The sequence below is a fragment of the Dromiciops gliroides genome, chromosome 3 (assembly GCF_019393635.1).
Source record: "Dromiciops gliroides isolate mDroGli1 chromosome 3, mDroGli1.pri, whole genome shotgun sequence".
Taxonomy (NCBI): Eukaryota; Metazoa; Chordata; class Mammalia; order Microbiotheria; family Microbiotheriidae; genus Dromiciops; species Dromiciops gliroides.
This window is the reverse complement of record NC_057863.1, coordinates 633,585,381-633,607,328: the sequence shown is the minus strand read 5'-3', so window position 1 is coordinate 633,607,328 and position 21,948 is coordinate 633,585,381.

The window sequence follows — 21,948 nt, the reverse complement described above, 5'->3', positions numbered from 1 at the left end:
GTTGAAAATATTTGACTAGTTAATAAATAATAGATTAAAAACCAAGACATTCTGACTCTAAATCCTGGGATCTTTACACTATAGTGTAATATAGTGTTGAACTTTGAGTCAAGATGTAGGGGTTCAAATCCTAATTCTGGTACTTTAATAGCTTTGACTATGGGCAAGTCACTTATTATGTAGGGGTATCAATTTTCTCAACTGTTGGACTGAACCTTATGAAAACAACATGGTAGAGTAGGAAGAATGATGAATTTGGTGTTAAAGAATCTGAATTTAATCCCCAGGACTACTGCTTATTGCTATCTGTGTGACTCCTTGGGCATCCCAGACCTCTGTTTATCAGGTTGCCAGCTGGAGGATATGTCAGAGACTGAACCACAGAGAAATCAGCTGACTAATGCAGCCAAATACTATCTGTAGAAGAATTTGAACCCATGTCTAGATGGTTTTTGAAGTCTTTTCCAACTCTAAATCAGAGAAAGTGCCAATCTGCATCGGTAGAGGGAATTTACTCACTTGGTACTACCCCATACCAATGAAATCACAAATCCAGTCTTTACTCAGTCCCTTTCCCATGAACCTGTGATTTTATTGGTATAAGGAACACCCTGGGAGAAAAATTCCCTCTACCCAGTGTAGGTATGTAACTGTCCTGCAGTTCTTTTTGTGGTCGCAAAGAATTGGAAATCAAGGGCATAACCACCAATTGGGGAATGGCTGAACACGTTGTGGTATATGATTGTGATGGAGTAGTTTTGAGATATAGGAAATGACAAGCAATATTTCAGAAAAAAGTGGGAAAACTTATATGAACTTATGCAAAATGAAATTAGCAGGACCAGGGGAACACAGTACACAGTAACCCCAATATTGTAAAGAAGGATGAACAACTGTGAAAGATTTAGCTGCTCTGATCAAGACAATGATCCAAGACAATTACAAAAGACCTATGATGAAAAATGTGACTACCTTCAGAGAGATCATTGATGAACTATGAATGCAGATTAAAGCATGCTTCTTTTTACTATCTTTATTTGTATTATTTTATTTTTATTGTTTTTTCTTTTGGAAAATAGCTGATGTGGAAATATCAAATTGCTTGCCCTCTTAAGGAGGAAGGAGGGGCTAGAGGGAGACTGAGAATTTGGAACTCAATATTTAAAAAATAATTGTTAATTGTTTTTATGTGTAATTGAGAAATATCTAATTAAATAAATTAAAATAAGTAAATAAAATTAAAAAAAGAAAAAAGGAATTTCTGGGAAGAGGGGAAGAAGAGGTATCACTAAGAGGTTAAATAATTTGTCCAGTGTCACAGCCAGTATGTGTCAGAGGTTAAATTTGAACCAAGGTCTTACTGACACTAAGGCTGACTTTTTTTTTTTTGCAGGGCAATGAGGGTTAAGTGACTTGTCCAGGATCACACAGCTAATAAGTGTCAAGTGTCTGAAGCCAGATTTGAACTGAGGTCCTCCTGAATCCAGGACTGGTGCTTTATCCACTGTACCACCTAGATGTTCCCTGAGGCTGGCTCTTTATCTGCTATATATTTCTTTATTTGTACAGGTAGTGTCTACTTCATATAGTTGATATGATACCTAACATTTATAGAGTATTTTAAGGCTTGCAAAATGCTGTGCAAAGATTATCTCATTTGATCTTTTTTTTTAGGTTATACATGTGCAATTATGTAAAACATTACCATATTAGTCATTTGGTATAAGAAAACTTAAAGAAAAAAAATGAGTAAAAGAAGAGAAAAATAGCACACTTCAGTCTGTGTTCAATCGATATTAGTTCTTTCTTGGGAAGTGAATAGCATGCTTTATCATTAGTCTTTTGGGATTGTGTTAGATCATTTTATTGCTAAGAATAGTTAAGCTATTCACAGTTCTTCATTAAACAATATTGCTTTCACTGTGCACAATGATCTCCTGGTTCTGCCCACTTCATTATATATCGGTTCATATAAATCTTTCTGGGTCTTTTTGAAATCATCCTGCTTGTCGTTTCTTATCGCACAATGATCTTCCATTACAATCATGTACCATAGCTTGTTCATCCATTCTCCAATTGATGAACATTCTTTTGCTTTTAGAACAACAGTTCTAAAAGTGTGGTCCAGGCAACTCTGAGGGTCCCCAAGATCCTTTCAGGGGATCTGCATGGTCAAAATTATTTTTATAATAACATTAAGATGTTTTAATTTATAATATGGTAAATACTGATAAATACAACCTGTATGAGCAAAAACCCTTTGAAGGTTCTTTATAATTTTTATTATGTGAAGGTCCTATATGTACAAAAATATTTATAGCAGCTCTTTTTGTGGTGGCAAAGAATTGGAAATTGAGGGGATGCACATACAATTGGGTAATGACTGACCAAGTTGTGGTATATGATTGTGGAGGAATGTTATTATGCTGTAAGAAATGAGGGAAGTGGTTTCAGAAAAAAAAAACATTGGAACTTATAGAAAATCTATATGAACTGATATAAAGTGAAGTGAGAAGAATCAGAAGATAAGTGTACACAGTAACAGCAATATAGTAACGATGATCAACTTTGAAAGTGTGAAAATGGATACCTTCATTTCCTTGAGTCCCTCAATTATCCCAGGTAATCAGAACAACTATATGAGGACTGGCTGTATTGACGAAGGAGTACAACTGTTTAACATACTAACAATCCTTTGTGTGATGGAGAGAAAACCTAACTGGACATGTAGAGAATCAGTAACCCTGAAGCCAATTAAGCTCATATCAACTCTGAAACAGATCCTAAGCCAGTTAGTGGTTTGTGGATCTTGCAGGGATCCCTATGTTTAAATACTTATCTGACTGTAGGATATACTATGGCTATATAGCTTGTTTTTTTTTTTTTGGATGACAACCTTATTTCAGTGATTCCCTAACTTGGAATATTACCCTTTTTTGGAGAGATCTCCTTATTAAAATATCTGAACTGCTTATCAACAAGAATGCCTTCTGATGTATCAAAGGCCACATCCTTGACCCCTGTAATTCCTCACCCTCCCCTTGGAAGTGGGCCTTTCTAAGTCCACCTTTCCCTCCAAGTTCCTTATCTGCCTTTGTTTAAACTGTATATGAACCCTTGCAATCTATTGCGTGGCTTCCTATTTAGCAATAGGCCGGATAGTACCTATGATCATGTTAAATTTTCTTCCCTGCTTAATAAAACATTTCTTCAATTTTCACAGGCATTGTCTTTCTCTGATTTCATTTCCTTTAGGGAAGAAGGGGATTTAAATCTTGAGAACTGGCCTTAGCATTCTCTGGGCTTCCCTTTTGGGGAGAGATCTAAATTCCATTAATAGAGCATTTGCCTCGGTTTACAAAAGACTTGGCTACTTTGATCAATACAATGATCTAACACAATTCCCAAGGACTTAAGATGAAAAAATACCATTCACCTCCAGAGAGAGAACTGATGAACTCTGAGCACAAATTGAAGTATAATTTTCTCACTTTAATTTTATGACTTAAAAAAATAAGGCTAATATGAAAATATGCTTTGCATGATTTCACATGTATAATTGATATCATATTGCTTGCCTTCTCAAGGGTTGGAGGATGGGTGAGAGAAACAGTTTGGAATACAAAATTTAAAAAGAAAAGAATGTTTAAAATAAATAAATAATAAAAATGTGAAAGTATCCTAAGGTCAAAAAGCAATGGTACCACTTAATTAGAGGTTTAATCAAATTGATAGAGTGGATTGGTAGGTGGGGCAAGTTGGTGAAATGGAATTGGAGGCTGATTCTAGACTAAAAGGGCAGTGGGTGTGATTGTGGAGTTATTGAGAGAAAGGAAAGGAATTTGTGTGGGACTGTCAAATTAGTAGAGATAATTGGCTTTCAAAGTTTTAATCAGGTGTTTTTGAGTAAGGTATGTCTTTCTCCAAGCAGTTCCAAAAAACAAGCCTGAAAATTTCAACTCTTATGGCAGAACTAGAGGAACTTGTGCAATGACTTTTATTAGGTGTGTAATAGTTTTATTTTTGCTACAGTATTATGGCTGGTATTTGTGTATGTTGATGTCCCCTTGAGGACAAGATGAAGGGACTTGAAGAATGCCTTAATCCACACCTTAGCTCATAGGGGGAAATAAAGGGGTATTAACAGAAAAAGAAGCAAAGTTTAAATGGGGAAAAGAAGGGATGTGAGGTAGAGGAGGATAGATTTGACCCTTGTCCAGGTGGTTGAATGCCACACAGAAGAGAAAGGGAAGGAAAAGAATATCTATCCAATTAAGGGTTAAAATCAGATTTGAGGCTCTACCTGAAAAGGAGAGAGAGGGCTGTTCTAAGGAGAAAGAGACTGTTTGTTTTCCTGAAAATAATATAGTGCAGCCAAAGAGACTACTATGTGAGAGGTCATCCAGTAAAGGGTTAGAGGAAGAAGAAAAGAGTAGTAGTAGTTGGTTCTTTCTTGCTCTGGGTTGTTGAGGCTACTATTTGCTGACCTGATAACAATGAGAGGTCGATTGTCTTCCTGGGACATATATCTAAGACACATCTTCCTGGGAAAGTATCTGAGAGCTTTCCAAAACATGTCAAAATAATGTCCCTAATTCTAATGATTCACATGGACACAGAAGACATTTCCAGATCCTAGAAATCACCATCAATGCTTGTGAAGTCTTCTGATAGAACCTGAAGACCATGGAGGCACAGTTTATGTTTTTCTCTTTTCATGCATTGAAGGAAAGAAGAAAGAAGAGAAAAAAAGTAATTTGGAAAATGTGCAGCTACTAGCGTGCCTGAGGAAGGGATTTGGGGTTGCTGGTTTATGAATAACAATGTAAGGGTGACAGATTCTGGTCAGAGATGGAGTATAACTGAGAATGGCTGCTAAGAATGTGTTCCTTAGGTGTCTTGAAAATCTAATCCAAAGGGCTTTAAACTGATAAAGGAGGGACAAGTCTTCCTTTGTATGTCTCCCAAGTTAGATACTGTAGAAAGTAGTTGCAAACAATGATGACAAAGAAAAGCTGAGGTGCTTAGAAATCCACAGGAGACTGAATCTAAGAAAAGAGCCAGTAGTAAAAATCATGGTTTAAAATATCTATATGGAAATGGCAAAATATTTAAGTCCACAAACAAGCAGGCACTAGAGACCTAAAATTAGACTTTATAAGCATAACAACAATGGTTAATAATTGTTAACATTTATACAGCACATTAAGATTAGCAAAGCACTTTACAAATATTATCTCATTTTGTCCTTACAACAACCTTGGGAGGTAGATGGTATTATTATCACCATTTTACAATTGAGGAAATGGAGGCATCCAGCTTAAATCTGTTTCCCACACAGGTATAGTGTTTGAACTTGGTGTTTTTCTGACCCTAGGTTCAATGTACTACTTAGCTGTCTAGGTATCACTGATACTTGGTTGAATGAAATCCATGACTAGACCATGATTCTGGATGGTTATATCCTATTCATCATAATATTTCAAATTTTTTAAGACAGCTATCATGTTCCAACATACATCTTTTTTTTCAAGTTAATCATCTCTAGTTCTTTCAACTGATCCACATATGACATGGGCTAAAGGTTCTTTCATCATCCTGATTGTTCTCCAGTGGCTTATAAACTTACAAACCTTCTCACAAAAATGTGGATCCCAGAATTGAATGTAATATTCCAGATGTGGTCTGGCTAAGGCAGAAGACCACGGAGCTATTACCTTATTTCTGGAAGCTCTGGCTATCTTTTTTTTTTTTTTTTTTTTTTTGCAGGGCAATGAGGGTTAAGTGACTTGCCCAGGGTCACACAGCTAGTAGGTGTCAAGTGTCTGAGTCCGGATTTGAACTCAGGTACTCCTGAATCCAGGGCCGGTGCTTTACCACTGCGCCATCTAGCTGCCCCCTCTGGCTATCTTAAGGTAGCCCAAGGTTATACTAGCTTTTTCAACTGCCATTTCCCATTGCTGACTCATATAGAGCTTGCAGTCTACTAAAATCCCCAAATCCTTTTCAGATGAACTCCTGTCTATCCACACTACCCATTGATCTTACTTGTTACATTTATTTATTTATTTTTGCGGGGCAATGGGGGTTAAGTGACTTGCCCAGGGTCACACAGCAAGTGTCAAGTGTCTGAGGCTGGCTTTGAACTCAGGTCCTCCTGAATCCAGGGCCAGTGCTTTATCCACTGTGCCACCTAGCTGCCCCTACATTGATTTTTGAATCCAAGTTTAAGCATTGACATTTTGCTCTCGTAGCTTTCATCTTACTAGATTCACACCAATGCTCTAGCATGTCAAGACCTTTTTAGCTTCTCACCCATGATCATCATTACCTGCACCTCGAGGTTATTGCAGTGAAAGATACTTTTAAACTTTTCAGCACTGCATAAATATGAAATGTGATGATGATGGCGACCCAATGTAGTACCATGGATTGTGGGGTGAGCTTGCTTTGGGGTTTAGAGAACTTGAGTCCTTCCCCAGTAACAGGCCATGAGTGGTATTCAATGTTTTGTGAGTAGTAGAATATAAATTCTTTGAGGGCAGTGTCTGTTTGAATATTTGTTTTTGTGTCACCCAGCCCCAAGTACAGAGTTTGTTACATAGTACTTAATGAATACTTCTGGATTGAATGGAATGGCTAATCGGATGTAGGTTACTTGAGGGCAGGGGCTGTTCTTCTCTTTTTTATTTTTCATTCTACTGTATCCAGCAGGACGCCTTTGCTGTTCAATCATTCAGTCATGTGAGACCATTTGTGATCCCATTTTGGGATTTTCTTGGCAAAGATATTGGAAGAGTTTGCCATTTCCTTTTTCAGCTTACGTTACAGATGAGGAAACTGAGGCAAACAGGTCTAAGTGACTTGCTCAGGGTCAAACAGAAAGTGTCTGAGTCCAGATTTTAACTTAGGGAGAGTCTTCCTGATTCCAGGCCTTGTATTCTATCCACTTTGCCACCTAGCTGCTCCTGACTAGCAAATAGAAGCACTTAATTCCTCTTGTTTGAGTGGAATGCAACAGAATATAATGGGTATAGAGTATAAGTTCTTTGGGTATGTTCCCTCATTGCCTTTACATCCCAACAGCTGACACATAGTGGGTGCTCAATAACCAATGGTCAAATTGAATTTAATGGGTATTAAAAAGGAAAAGAAAGGGGGAGAGAATGAGCCAACAAGCTCCAACATGTCTCAAATTTGTTCATATTTCCTCAGAGGAAAAAAGAAATCTCTCTCCATCCAGAGGAATTTGAGCATATTAACACTCTAATAATAGTTTCATCCCTAGTCAAATCACTGCCTTCGCACCGATTATTCCATAAGCTCATTAAACAAAGAACCGGGTCGTTAGAAAAACTGCCAAAGATGCTGTCCTCCTTTGGTGCGTACCTAGAGACGACTGCTGTCCCACCACTTGTTTTCCTTTCCCAAACAGTAAAAACATAATTACCAGGCTGCGGTGGGAGCCCAAGCCTTCCTTGCTACAATTTCGTTTTCTTTTCTCCCTGTTTGTTCAATCTCATTAAAAGTGTTGAAAAATCTTGCTGCAGGCTTTCTGGAAAGGGAAAAAAAACACCCAGCCTCCTCAACCTTGTACAAAGAATAGTACAAAGCAGGAGAAGAGAACATTTTGTACTGTCTGGAAACAGGGAAAGATGAAGCATCTATTCGTGCCAGTTTGTTATAGCTTATCCGCTTTTTGTCAAAATTCCACTGGAGGGGGAGCACTTCTCCTTTCTTCCAAGAGTGGCACTTCAAGTACCACCTTGAAATGAGGCCTTTTTTGTTATTCATCTGACTTAAATTTTTTAGCACACCCTTGCTCTTGAAATTATTTTTGTTATATTTTTTTGTCTGTGGACATGTTGTATCTCCAAGTAGAGTGTAAGCTCCTGGAGGGAAGAGATTATTTAATTTTTTACTTATCTCTAATACATCTGTTTAAAGATCTTCCTTGAGGGACAGCTAGGTAGTACAGTGGATAGAGCACCGGCCCTGGAGTCAGGAGGACCTGAATTCAAATCCAGCCTCAGACATTTGACACTTACTAGCTGTGTGGCCCTGGGCAAGTCACTTAACCCTCATTGCCCTGCAAAACAAACAAATAAACAACTGATAACCAGTCATAAAGGACCACTTGGGAACTGAGGGGTCCCCCATCTGCCCATCATTCTCTTTTCTCCCCTGTCCACAAAGGGCCATAGATTAAGAAGGGGGGGCATGAGAAGCCATGTAGTCCAACTCCCTCATTTATAGATGAGAAAATTGAGACCCAGGGAGGTTGAGTAAGTTGCTCAAGGTCACATAGGTAATTGGCATTAGAGCTTGGACTCGAACCCAGGTCCTTTTACTTCAAAAACGGTGCTCCTTCCCCCATGCCATGCAGCTTCCTCTTCTATCACCATAGAAAGGGATTATAAATAAAGGAGTGGTCACAAAACTGGGGAAATGGATCTTTCAACCATAGCTATTCCAACTCATTCCCCAATGTCATAGACTCAGCAGGTACCACGTATACAAACACCACCATTCTGTGGCCAAAGAGATTTGTCAAACTAATGCAGAAGCAAGCAACGTGGCCAAGAGGAAACATTCTAGTGAAAAGAGGCTTGGCTCTGGAGTGAGAGGACCAGAGTATAATTTTTGCCTCTGTAACGTGCTACCAGGGTGATTTTAGGCAAATCATTTAACTTCTTGGGTTTCAGATATCTCATGTGGAAAATGAGAAACTAGAAATATATGGCCTTTCAGGTTTTGTCCAGTTTTTGGTGTAGGATCCTATGAGTCAAACACATTTATGGATGTCATAAGTCCATGGCTTGGGAAAAATCACTTCCTCTCTTCAGGCCTCAGTTTCTCCACTCAGAAATGAGCAGGTTTTATACCCTCCTTCTCAGCAGAGGACTTTGCCTCCTATGTTGTTGATAAATAGAAACCATCATTTGTGAACTCTCTCCTCTACTTGATACCTCAAAAGTTCTACATGATTTGCCGTTTTTTCATCCTTTGCTGGGGGGATGTCTTTTCTGTCTTTTTCATGTCTTTTCTGGGGGGGGAGCAATGAGGGTTAAGTGACTTGCCCAGGGTCACACAGCTAGGAAGTGTCTGAGGTCGGATTTGAACTCGGGTCCTCCTGAATCCGGGGCTGGTGCCTTATCCACTGCTCCACCTAGCTGCCCCCTTTTCTATAGTCTTGGTGAAAAAGTGTCCCATCACCTTGCCAAAAAGAATACTTCTACCTATGCCCTTAATTTCATCTTCTGTCTTCCCCTAGATGCTGACCTTTGGGTCATTACACCTTTCTTTTTTCCATTTTCTTCTTATCCAATGACTCCTTCCCCATTGCCAATAAACATACTCAGGCTTCCTTTATCCTCATACAAAACAAAACAAAACAAAACAGGACCCTTTTACTTGATCTTGCTGTAACATCAAGGAATCTAGAAAAAATATGAATTCACTGGAAAAAATACTAGTAAGATAAAAAATATAAATTCTTTATTTATGTCTACTCCTTTTCCATTTCTCAATACTTTATCGTCTGACTTCTGACTCAACCACTCAATGAAAATTGTGCCTCCAAGGTTATACATGATATATTTTTTTTTGCACAGAGCAATGAGGGTTAAGTAACTTGTCCAGGGTCACACAGCTAGTAAGTGTCAAGTGTCTGAGCCTGGATTTGAACTCAGGTCCTCCTGAATCCAGGGCTGCTTTATTCATTGCGCCACCTAGCTGCCCCTACACATGATTTTTAATGTGTATATTCAATAGCATTTTATCTGTCCACATTCTTTGATCCCTCTGGAGTTTTCAACACTGTACACCACTTTCTCATCCCACATATTTTATTTCCTTGCCTTTGTCAGTATTACTTTCTCCTTTTTTTGGTCAGTATTACTTTCTTATGATTGTCCTCCCATCTACCTGATCACTCCTAGGTACCTTTTGCTGGTTCATCATCAAAGTCCTACTTCCTGACCATTGTCATTTCCCAAGCTTCTGTCTTGGGATTTTTTCTCTTCTTTCAATGCAACCTCTCTCTTGGTCATTTCATCAACTCTCATGGGTTCCCTTGTTTCTATATAGATGACTCCCCTATCCATAGATCCAGCTCTTATTTCTCTCTGGAACTTTAATTCATCATAGAGTCAGAAATTTATAATTAGAAGGACTTGAGAGGCCAACTAATATAACCTTCTCATTTTATGAAACTGAGGCCTAGCAAGGTGAAATGGCTTACCTGTTGTTATACATGTAGATATCATCAGAAGAAACCTTTTAACTCAAATGCTCTGACTTTATAAGCCTGTGTTCTTTTCACTCTGCCATCTTGTTTGCTGTACAAATACACTTGAAAGAGTCATGGGTATCTCTAACTCAACATCCCCAACAATGTCCACTATCTCCCTCTCTCAAACTTGCTTCTTCTTTAACTTTTCCTATTTCTATTGAGGAAACACCACTTTTTCAGCTACCCAGGTTTGAAATCTCAGCACTCTTAAGTTGAGTCATCCTCAACTCCTGGTTTTTCCTTTTCCCCCATATCCAATTAGTTGCCAATTTTTGTTGATTATACCTTTGTAACATCTCTCAATTCTATCCTTTGATAGCAATTCAATTCAATTCAGTTCACATTCTTGGTTTAGGCTCTCATTACCTACCACCTACAATATTGTGTAAGCCTCCTAATTAGTCTCTACTTCCAGTTTTTTCCCTCTTGAATATGTCCTCCATTCATTGTCAAAATAACTTAAAAGCGGGGCAGCTAGGTGGCACAGTGGATAGAGCACCGGCCCTGAAGTCAGGAGTACCTGAGTTCAAATCCGGCCTCAGACACTTAATACTTACTAGCTGTGTGACCCTGAGCAAGTCACTTAACCCCAATTGCCTCACTAAAAAAAAAATTAAAAAAAAATAACTTAAAAGCACAGAATTACATTACCCCTTTGCTCCAAAATTTTAAATAGCTCTCTATTGCCTCTAGGATGGAATACCAATTCTACATTTTGAAATATAAAGCCATGACCTGTTTCTAAGTCATCTTTCCAGACTTATGTAACATTGCTTCCCTTTTTCCTAGGTGCCTTGGTTGATAGAGAGTTGGACTTGAGTCAGGAATTCCTGGGTTCAATTCTTTCCTGACAAGTGGTACCTAATTCCTAATCTCTATCAATAGACAACAAACATTTATTAAGTACCTGTTATGTGTCATGCACTGTGCTAAGCTCTGGGATACAAAAACAGGGTGGCCTATTTTGATTATGTTTACACAGCACTCAAGTATCTAGATAAATATCATAACCGTCCAGTTGTATTTAGTCCACTCGACTCCAAAAGTGTTTCTAAGACATTGAGATAACCTCCCATGATGGATAATTAAAGAATTTTTTGGAGGGGCATAGAAAAAGTTTTGAGCAGAATTAAGAACTAAAACTTTATCTAGAACCTTCTCACTGTGGGTGTTCCCCAGGCTTCTGTTTTAGATGCTCGAGCCTTCTCCCTCTAAAGTCTCTCTCCTGATAGCTATTCTCCTAAGCTCTCATGGATATAATTATTATCTCTATGTAGATGACTCAAATCTACATATCTATCACCAGTCTCTGTATCACCAAATGCCCATTAGACATTTTCAACTGGATTTATCAGGAACATCTCAAACTCAACATGTCCAAAAACTGAGCTAATTATTCTTTTCTGCTAAAATCTACCCTTCTTCTAAACTTCCTTTTTGTTTTTTTGTTTTGTTTTGTTTTGTTTTGTTTTTTGAAGGGCAATGGGGGTTAAGTGGCTTGCCCAGGGTCACACAGCCAGTAAGTGTCAAGTGTCTGAGGCCACATTTGAACTCAGGTACTTCTGAATCCAAGGCCAGTGCTTTATCCACTGTGCCACCTAGCTGCCCCCTTTCCTTTTTCTTTTGAAGGCACTTCTACTCTTCCAGTGTCTCAGGTTCATAACTTTGGTATTACATTCAATTTTTCTCTCACTAATAAGTCACCAAAACCTTGCCTTTTCAATTTTTTACTATATCTTTCAAATCTGACCCCTTCTTTCCACTCGCCTAATCACCACCTTAGTTCAAGCCCTCTTCACTTCTGTTCTAAATTATTGCAATAACTTCCTCATTTGTCTCCTTACCTTAAGTCTCTCCCCATTCCTGTTCATCCTGCTGACAAAGAGATTTTCCTTACATGCAAATCTGATCATGTCACTCCCCTTCTTCCTCAACTCCAGTGGCTCCATATTGCCTCTAAGATAAAATAATAACTTCTCTGTTTAGCTTTTAAAGCTCTTCATGGTCTTGCCTCAACCTATCTTTCCTGACCTGTTGGACATGTCTCCTCCTTCCAAGCCCTGAGCATCTAGCCAGTCTGGACTTTTTTCTGTTTCCCATGCATGCCACTCCATCTTTTTTATGTCTTTACAGTGGCCATTACACATACCTGGAATGTACTCCTTCTTCATCTCCCCCTTATACAACCCTTGTCCCATATGGTTGGAAGCCTCTCCCTGCTGAATTAATTGAATTCAAAATTCAGCTCTGATCTTACCCTTTTTAGGAGGCCTTTTCTGGTTTTACTCTCCCCAAATTATCTTGAATTCACTGTTCATATGATCTATACATATTTATACAGATATGTGTTGTCTCTCCTGTTGGAACATAGGCTCCAGACAGAGCAATGGACTTGGAGTAAAAAGACTCTTAGGTTTAGATCCCATCTCAGACACTTACTAGCTGTGTGACCCTAGGCAAGTGATAACTTCTATTTGCCTCAATTTTCTCATCAGTAAAATGAGAGGATTGGACTCTGTAACTTCTAAGATCCCCTCCAGGTATAAATCTATGATCTGTTTATGTTTGTTTTACCTTTGTTTCTATATATATCTATATGCTAGATATTGCTATCCCTTAGCAAAAGCTTAATAAATGCTTATTGATTGAATAGTTGACAATAAAGTTACAAATAGGACGATAATAAAGGAATCTGACAAAGGTTCTTTCCTCTTTATGGGCTGTGAAATGGGAATGGGTCTAAGTTCACAAGCATTTATTAAGCATTATGTTTAATGTGCCAGGCAGTGTGTTGAATGCTGAGAATACAAAGAAAGGGAAAAACAGCTTCTGTTCCCAAGAGCTCACATTCTCTAATGGGGGAAACAACAAACACTATGTTTATGTATAAGCAGGATGAGTGCAAGATAATCTCAGAGGGAAGGGATTAATATTACGGGGACCAAGAAAGGGTTAATATTATGATGTTTTCTGAAAATCCAGTGAAAAAAGACCTGGGGGAGCTTCTGTTGAATGGAAAGGCAGGGATCTGGGGTGGGGAGGCAGTTGTTACAGCCATCCAATGAAGGGTTCTCTGCTTAATGAACACCCGGGGTCTCTTCTTCCTTGCCTTCTCTTCCTTCACCATGGGACTGTCATGGATTCAGATCTATCTGGCAGCCCGGGTCAGAAGGATCCATCACTCACCAGTCAGATCCCACTGCTACTGCTGTGGCAGACAGATGTAGAAGCCAGATAGAGAATCCCTCAGTGCCTCAGAGGCCCCAGGGGAACAGACAGCATGAGAATGGAGAAGTGTCAGGATGGCTGGAGGAATGAAACCATTAGGGAAGAAAATATCTCATTTGTCAATATCCATATGGGGATGGCAGAAACTATCCCTTGGGTTTGACTGCCCCTCGGGAAAAGGATCACAAATCCAAAGGGAAATATGGCTGTTTATGCTATGATGGTGGCCGCTCAAGTCAGGGTAGCAGGAATTTGGAGTCAGATAGTGTGGGTTCAAATCCAGGTTTTGGTTTTTAAATAATGGGTGATGTTGGGAAAATCCTGTCCTCTCTGTAGCTTCAGTTTCTACATCTATAAAATGAGGCAGTCACATTAAATGATCTCTAAACTCCTTGGAATGGGATCATTTATTAAGCCTTACTGCGTGACAGGTTCTATGTTTAGTGTTGGGGTTCCAAATAAAAAACTGAAGCAGTTTGCAAATTAAGTCAACAAGCATTTATTAAGCACCTACTATATGTCAGATAAGCACTGGGTACATAAAGAAGAGAAAAAGAAAAAAAAAACATGGTTTCTGCTCTTACTTACTCCCTGTTTAATGTGGAAGATACAACCTTGCACAAACAAGATACATACAAGACAAGTTAGACCTAATCTTGGCAGAAGGTCCTAATTGTGGGAGACAACACATATAGGAGAGTAGGAGAAATAGGGATGAATAGTAGGCTGTGAGGGGAATTCTGATCTGAGGAGTCACAGGGATAGGGAGTGAATTCATAGGGAGGTCAATTGACATACTCTTTCAAGAAGCAATGGTTGTAGGGGCAGCTAGGTGGTACAGTGGATAAAGCACAGGCCCTGGAGTCAGGAGGACCTGAGTTCAAATCCGACTTCAGACACTTGACACTTACTAGCTGTGTGACCCTGGGCAAGTCACTTAACCCCAATTGCCTCACCAAAAAAAAAAAAAAAAAAAAGGGAAAAAAGAAGCAATGGTTGTTGTTGTTGTTTGTCCTTTGTTCTCAAAGAGGACCATGACATCAGGAGGTGATGTCATGACTTTCACTGAATTGAATTTAAGTGAGAGAGGGCTATGCAAAGTCACCAGCCTCACTCTCTCCTCTGGAGCCATCTAGGTCCAGTGGCAAGATATAGATCAGGACGACTGGAGATGGCCCTGGATGCAGTGGGAGACTGGCCTTTTTAAGCTAAGGCCTTTCCTAGGTTTCAGTTTGCAGAAGCAATGGTGGTATCCATTTGATTGCCGTGCCCAAAGTGAGAAGTGGGAAGACAAGGGGAGGGAGCACATAGATGACAGCAGAAGATAATAGTAATAACAATAATAATAGCTAACATTTGTATATGACTTATTAGGTGCTAGGCATTGTACTAAGTGCTTTAGAGTTATTATTTCATTTAATCCTTACAACATCCTTATGAGCTAAGTGCTATTATTATCCCCATTTTAAACTGTGGCAAATAGAGGTTAAGTGACTTGTCGGAGGTCATACATCTAGTATCTGAGGCTGGATTTGAACTTATATCTTTACTCCAGGACCAGTGCTCTATCTACTGCACATGTGACTGCCTCATAATGCCTACTGAGATGGCAAAATGAATGGGAAAAGATATATAGTTGGGTTGTAGCTAGCTACATATTGTGGGTCAAGTGAGTTTGCCCTTACTGCCTTCAAGTTCTAAATCTAGGAGCTTACAATACAGAGTCTGGCTGTGCCCAGCTGCAAATTGCTGCCCCTCTTTGAGTATGGCAGCCCAATGGTGAGATTCAGCTTGCCTATGGGGGGAATCTGCTGACAAGAGAATGGGAAACATAAAAGAAAATGGGGCTCTTTGCTGCCTTGTAGTTCTCTGTACAAATAGCACAACTATTCAGATCCAGGGTGCTCAGATTCTAGAATGCCCACATAGAGCAGATTTTCTGCTACCTGGTGACAGGTCAAGCTAAATTATCCTGCTTTTACTACCTTTAGGATAGACTCGAACAGTTTTTTAACTCCATTTTTTTTTCCAAAAACCAACTTGAAAGATATATATATTTTTTTCATAGCATTGAAAGCCTATCCATAGTTCTATATTAAGAAACAGAAGCACAATAGAGTATTCAGGCTTTTCTAGCATAGAGAAGTCAGGCTTTTGACATGCTATGCCAGTATATTAAAGATTCTTAGCAATACGTAATAGAACTCCCAAACTAAGAACCCGTGGCTAATCCATGCAAGTGACATCCCTTCTGTCTGTGAGCTTTAGTTTTTTTATATGTAAACTGAAGGTGGTTCAACCATGTGATGGGTTATTAACCATTTTTACAAAATCATGGACCCCTTAAGTAGCCTGGTACTAAATCTGTGGACCCCCCTTCTGCTTTGTTGCCTATATTTAGAATGGAAGATAATGCTAAATTTTGATAAGAAATGAGTGAATATAAACATGCATTTTTTCCTACATCCAAGTTCAAGAATTCCCTGAAATAGTGTGTGAATTCCAGGCTAATAACCCCTGGACTACTGGATGATCCCTAAGTACTCCTACATCGTCTCTTTCTCTCCCACTCAACTCTAAATACTATTCTTTTTGAGTGTTTTTATTGTTGCAGGGAGCTCCCAGTAAAGAAACTAATGCAAGAGAATAGCTCGGGTGGGGGTGTGGGGTGCGGGGTGTGGCATGTAGAAGTTTAATAACACACTCAAAATCACACAGTCAGTATATCGCAGGGCAGGACTTGGGCACTGGGCTTTCTGTTTCTAAGTACAACTCTGTCTACTAAGCTTGGCTGCCTTTCTCTTTCTCTCTGGAGGCAATTATGGTTAAGTGACTTGGCCAGGGTCACACAGCTAGTAAGTGTCTGAGGCTGGATTTGAACACAGTCCCTCTTGAATCCAGGGCCAGTGTGCTAACCACTGTACCACCTTCTGCACCTAGGTGCCCTCTTTCTAAAAATACCTTGAAGGTCCTTTCTAGATGCCATATTGTATGATTATTTGAGGGTGGGGGTTCCTTTCTCTCCCCTTTAGCCGTAGCCCTGTACCTGACATCTAGAAGGCATGCAATAATTGGTGGAATTATACATGAATGGATGACCCTCTCTGATGGGATTGTACAGTCCTTCCCAGGTCCCACAGGAGCAGAGGAGACCAGGAGTCAAAGTCTTATTAGTCTTACTATCCCCCTGGTGCCTGGGAACTCATTGTGGTGGAAAGTTTATCTTTTTTTCTCCTCTTAGGGAGAGCTTGTTTTTCAGGTGAGCTTGTCTATATTTTGTTTGGCAGGTGATTTTCGTTTCACATTTACTGCCTTTCTTACTCAGTGATTCCTTCCTGATAAAGAGGACAGAGAACTGCTTCACTCTGGCTGATGGATGGATGCACTTCCCAGAGGTGTCGCCATGATGGAGGAGGTCTTGCAATACCCAGTCAAAGGGCTGCCATTGCCTTTTCTCCCAATTAAGAGTACTAAATATGGAGATTTCATAATCAAAGGCTCATTCCTTGTGTTGGGTGTATATGTGCATACCTGTATATGTCTATGGTGTGCATGCTCAGTGAACACATGCACACACATGTAGGTGTGAAATGCAACAAACTACATGCATACACCAACACATGCATGCATGCATCAACAGGCTAGAACACTGTGCATGAACACACACTCACATGTGAACATACATGCACACATGTGTATACATAAAATATACACACAATGCATGCATATACATGAATGTGTGCGTGCACACATGCACGTTTGTGTGTGAGAGGAAGGACTGATATCACAAGCTTTCATGAGTTTCTTAATCTATTATTTATTGACTATTATGTGCATGTGCTCTCTTCTCCATGCAATGTTAGCTTCTTGGGGTCAGGGACAATTTCATTTTTGTCTCTGTTTCCCCAAAACTTAGTTAAATTCTTGGCTCATAGTTGGTGCTTCAAAAATGCTTGTTGATTGATTAAGATATAAGTTGAACCAGATGAATTTTAAGGCCAATTCCATATTGGAGATTCTGTGAAATGCAGAAATTCGGAGTGTGACTCAGGGTGGGTCTGAGAAGACATGTCTTAATGAATTGAAAAGAGTAGGGATTCAGGAGCCAGAGGAACAATTGTTCAAATAACAGTTGTGATGAATAATTTCCATATATCTCTGTGACTTAGTTTCCTCATTTGTAAAATGGGGATGCAGTTGTTCAGTTGTATCCAACTCTTTGTGACCACATTTGAGGCTTTTTTTTTGGTAGAGATACTGGAGTGGCTTGCCATTTCCTTCTCCAGCTCACTTTACAGATGAGGAAACTGAGGCAAGCAGGGGTAAGTGACTTCTTCAGGGTCACACAGCTAGTAAGTGTCTGAGGCCAGATTTGAACTCATGAAGATGAGTCTTCATGACTCCAGGCCCATCACTCTATCCACTGTGCTATCTAGCTGTTGTAAAAATGGAACACCTTTATTTCCTATCTTTACAGAGCTGTTGTAAGAATTAAATGAGATAATATATGTAAAGTATTTTTGAACCTAAGATATTCCAAAATTGCTTTATTATGCTTATCAGGTAGGTAGCCCAATGGAAGAGCACTGGATCAAAAATCATGAAAACCTGAGTTCCAATCCTGCCTCAGATACAAACCTGTGCGACTCTGGGTAAGTCAATTTCTGTTTCAGTTTCCTCATCTGTAAAATGGGGGTAATAATAATATCTTCCTCTGAGGATTGCTGTGAAGATAAAATGAGATGACACGTGGAAAGTACTTTGCAAATCTTAAAGCATTATCCTTTAATATTATACTCTGCTAGCTGTTCTGATAATATATAACAATAACAGTAAGAGTGTGCTAGCTGTTATAGGAATACTAGCTACTAGCACAGTGTTTGACACATTGTAGGTATTTAATAAATGCTCATTGGTTGATTAGTAATAAATGAGTGTTGTAGGTACTAAACTCCAGATCTCATGGTCCCCAAATTTGTTGTGCTGGCAACAAATACATACTGCCTCCCAAGAAAAGTCTTGAAGTTAGCCCCAGAAACAAAGCTTAATGGCAATATACTCCCATAGAAGGAGCCTTAGGTTCGGAATAGGGGTGTGCTGGTAAATATTTAACAACTGACTCTCCATAAAAACTACACAGGGCACACTTTTTTTTTTAGTGAGGCAATTGGGGTTAAGTGACTTGCCCAGGGTCACACAGCTAGTAAGTGTTAAGTGTCTGAGGCCAGATTTGAACTCAGGTCCTCCTGACTCCAGGGCCGGTGCTCTATCCACTGTGACACCTAGCTGCCCCCATAGGGCACACTTTTAAATTTAATCTTTCCTATGAACATGTTTTCCATCACTTCCTTAAGTCAACCAAATAATCATTCCAGCCCCAATTTGTATTTCACCAATTTCCAGGGTGTAATTGCTCACACTGGAAATTTAACAATTGGCTCTGCTAAGTTGGTTCTAGATGGCTCCATCACATCCCTGGATGGAGTCACAAATCCTCTCTCTGATGCACATTATTTGGGGGAATTTGGGGGAGTTATTAAGCTTCCCTGGACATGTTTTTCTTTTCTGCAAAGTGAGGGGAATGATTTGGAGGGCCTCAGGTGCTTCTTCCATCTTTAGGTTGAAGAACCAGATATGAGATCTTATGTGAATGTGACCCCGTACTTGACCTCATGGGGTTTCCAGGCATTTCTGCGGAGTACAAGACATATACCCATCAGACAGCAGGAGGACACCCCCAAAGATTGAAGAATCATACACAGAGATTGTACCTGTTAACTGAGCACAGTCTGGGTATGGGTTCCATGCCCTGCTCTATGTGTACCTATGTGAGAGATATGGGATATGTCAGATAGGAATTCAGGAAGAGGTTGAAATTATCAGGGGAGATTTATGGAGGAGGAAGTGGGGCTTTAGGGGAGCCTTGTTGATGGAGAAGGTTTTTTTCTCAGATGGAGGCAGAGAATTATGTGCTAGCCCTAGAGTCTGATGGATCTAGATTCAAATCCCACCTTTGACACTAATTATTTTATTTTGAACAAGACACATCCCCTCTCTGGGGGCTAATAGTACCCATATAGCATCTAGCACACAGGGCTGTCCATAGGGAAATTTTGTCCAGTTGTGTCTTTCTTATCATGACCCCATTTTTTTTTTTTGGCAGATACTAGACTGGTTTGCCATTTCCTTCTCCAGCTCATTTTACAGATGATGAAACTGAGGCAAATAGAATGAAGTGACTGGTCCAGGGTCACATAGCTAGTTACTCTAAGGCTAGAGTTGAACTCAGGTTTCCTGAGTCTAGACCTGGTGCTCAATCCACTGTGCCACCAGCTGCCCCATAGAAAATACTGCTATTATTATTATTATTGTTATTGTTAACTATTATTACATGATTCTAGATATAGACCTAGAAAACATCTCAGATGCCATATATTCCAACTTTTTTTTTTAGTGAGGCAATTGGGGTTAAGTGACTTGCCCAGGGTCACACAGCTAGTAAGTTTTAAGTGTCTGAGGCCGGATTGGAACTCAGGTACTCCTGACTCCAGGGCCAGTGCTCTATCCACTGCATCACCTAGCTGCCCCCCAACTTTCTTTTTATAGATGAGGGAACTGATGGGGAAGGGGAATAAATTGACTTTTCTAGGGTCACCTAGGACCCTCATTATCAGTCAGTGGTTTCCCCAATGTTCTATGTGGCCACTCACATGGCTTAATAAATGTTCTGACTTCATCCCAGCCCAGTGGGAAGAGATTATAATCATGGATCACAACAGATAAACTTTTTCTTCAGCCTTCATATATCCTGTGGTTAGATGTAGGGTCTGGTTGGGGCCACAGCCCAAATCTTTGCCAAATGTCAAACCGGTGGGGCTCTTTGGCCATAGGAGAAGCTCTCTCTTTTTCAAGTGTTCAAGGCCTATTTTTAGTCTTAGGCAAACCTCAGTGGTTTCCCGGTGGCTTTGTGTAAGAACCTGTCTGTAATAAAGCCATGTGGATGCATTATTCATCAGCAGGGAAGAGATACTCAGCTGTGGCCTATGGGGTTTTGAACAGCATCTTGGTCTGAAGTGGTCAGTGTGAAGCTGCAGTAGGAAAAAAAAGACTTTCTTGGTAGTTGTTGGTTATAGGATTAAGGCATGAGATGACTGATCTTCCTCAGCTTACCTCCGGACAAGATACCTGTGCATCCCCACTCTCAGAGCCAGGACTGTTACATCTGCTCCTGCTCAGGCTTCTTGGGTGCCCTGAGAGGATTGCATAGTCTCTTTTCCCTGTTATTGGTGCAATCCTCTACCAGGTGTGTTCCTTCTAATTTTAGAGGTCCACTGAATAAGACCCCAGTTTAGTTAACATCAGACAGTTTATTACAAAGGCACATTTACTTCAAAGGTATAGTCAGCTCAAACTACAAACATTTCCTCCAATACCATGGGGGTATAATAGCCCTTTATCTCTCCTTGGCCTCTTCTGAGGGGGTGGGAAGAAACTTGCCACTAATCTCAGCTCTTACATATAACATCCCACTGAGGCTGGCCCCACCCCCAGCTTCTGCTACGCTGGAATCCCAGAGCCTTGTAGCCCAGGGCATTACTGCTGGATAGGCTATAATGTCTGTCCTGGATATCCCCATGGCTTATGTTCCCAGCCTAGATCAGAGACTCCATTCCCTGGCCCTCAGAATGGAGATGAATGAATTTATAAGGCCAAGGACCAGGCCTGCTTCTTATGGGCTATCTACCTTTGTAGGATGGAGACCCCAGTGTCCTAATTCTTTACTGTATGATCTCACTGACTGTGAGCATAGGAGTCAATTTATGGGTGCAACACCCCCATTATACCTGCATTTCCTCATGTTTCTCCTTGCCCCAAGATCACAGGAAAACTCTGATCCCTGGAATGGAGTTGAGTTTGTAAGATAAAAAACAGTCCAGTCTTCTGAGACTGTTAGAAGAGAAGCATCACTTTGATCTCCTGACTCATTTATCTCACTCTGGGCCACTGGAGGCAACACAGGCTGTACCTTCTCTTCTACAGTCATGGTTCCTTTGTTTCAGCTGTTCCCCACTCCTAGAATACTCTCTCTTCTCCCTTCTCCCCCTTTCCTCTTAGCTTCTTTGATTCACTTCAAGATACTCCTTGAAGCCTATTGTCTGCAGGAGGCCTTTCCTGCCCTGTCTCCTACTGCTAGTTCCTTCCCCTCTGAGATTACCTTTTATTTTCTGTATGTATCTTTTAAATAGTTATATACAAGATGTCTTCCCTGCTTATATTTGTAATTCCAAATACTTAGTCCGTGGTGCCTTTTACATTTATGCTGTTAATACATACTTATTGATTATTGGTTGGTTGATTGTGGAGTGATGTATGCCAGAGGTCTCAAATCTGGCCAACTTCCCAAAATACTCCCAAGTGCCATCAGA